The 1,621-nt window shown below is 46.0% G+C and overlaps 1 protein-coding gene across 1 annotated transcript in view; it reads right to left on the reverse strand.

The window, feature by feature from the left end:
• bbc3 (BCL2 binding component 3) overlaps positions 1-1,621 on the reverse strand; it is a 10,381-nt gene that overhangs the window by 6,523 nt on the left and 2,237 nt on the right. The window lies entirely within an intron of this gene.

Here is a 1,621-nt window from a genome sequence, read left to right on the forward strand (position 1 = left end):
GGGCAGCCGCACAGACAAACACACTTGTGGTATACGACATGTCACAATACTGCGTGTGGGCAAACAGGGCAGAATGAACCGCTGGTATTTATGAGTTATTAATGGCAAAGTGGGTGATCTGTCATGTGCACACACACACACCACAAAATCACTCACATGTGCACTGACCCTCCCTCACACACACACACACTCTTATGTACTGTATTTATAGGTAGGAGCTTAAAGGTGTCATCATCACCATCACCATCACCATCACCATCTTTCTCAAAACTCCAGGATCTCCTGAGTGCTGTGATCCAACCAATCAAATGGGCAGCTGGCTCTAAATCATTGAGTTTTGTTTTAGTCCTGGGACTACATAACACCCCCCACCCACCCGCCTCCCCCATACACACACAGCCACTAATACAGATACACACGACTATCAGCCCCAGTCCCTTCACCTCTTTCTTTTTATTACGTTTTCTCTCTCCCGGCTATGGCATGTTATGTGAATCCCTAATGAGATGGCACTGTCATTCATCTCAATTATTCATGAAGAAGTTTCAGCCAGACTGTAGATTAGAGAGAGAGAGAGAGAGAGAGAGACGGAGGGAGAAAAGAGAGAGCGGTAGAAAAAACAAAACAAATGGAAAACCCTGGCTTGTTGCCAAGGTAACTCTAAGGCAGCACTCCTGGAGTCGTCTCTACGCGATTGGCCGAAAGAGCGCGGGGCTGAGCGGTGATAGGGTGGGTGGAGGGGACGGGGGGGCAGGGCCGGGGATAAACCTGTCTGTGTTACAGGCTGACAGCCGGACAAGGTGATAGAGAGATCCACTGACCAGTTATATGTGAGAGGCAGGAGAGGAGGGGGGGGGCATTAAAAATCAAAACAGACTCAACCAGATATACTAACAGGGAGGGCAGAAAGCTTCGTGGTGAGCTGGATTACTCCCTAATTTTACTTACGTGAGACAACAAACTGATTAATGAACTGACTAAACAAACAACTGAAAAATTAACCTTCAACCCGACATTACAACCAACTAACTAAATAACCCTGAAACAACCCGACCTGCTGGTTACTGACTGTTTTGACTGACCTTTACACTGATAATCCACATTTACTTTGGCTGATTACAGTCTTTGATTTGATTTATTAGGAGACTATGGACTATCCACAGTGTCTAACTAGTTGATTAACTAGCAGCTGACTGAATAATTAACTAACTGACTCCCTCATTAATGTATGCACAGTTAAAGCCTGATTAACTAGCGGTTTAACAAGCAGACTTACTGCTTGTGACAAAGCAGAGATAACATGACTGAGCCGCTCAGAGGAGGAAGTGCTGCACATTGTTTCTCTGCTGCAGCCAGAGCTCGGAGGACAAGTCTGAACATGCCCACGATGCACAGCTGACCTACAGCTGAGAGGAGGAGGAGGAGGAGGAAGGGTTGGGGAAAATGTCTGTTCATTGTTACAAATCTGTCACAACACAGTGCCAGATGTAAACCTGCCTTTCCTGTAACCTTCTGCTGCCACTTGAATTTCACTTTCTACAGCTCAAAAGAAATTCCCACCGGGACTTTACGTGATCCAACCTGATAAAACAAGATGTCTCCTTCTTCACCAAACCCAAAG

The sequence above is a fragment of the Morone saxatilis genome, unplaced genomic scaffold, assembly GCF_004916995.1.
Source record: "Morone saxatilis isolate NCDOM2014 unplaced genomic scaffold, NCSU_SB_2.0 Contig8, whole genome shotgun sequence".
Lineage (NCBI taxonomy): Eukaryota > Metazoa > Chordata > Actinopteri > Moronidae > Morone > Morone saxatilis.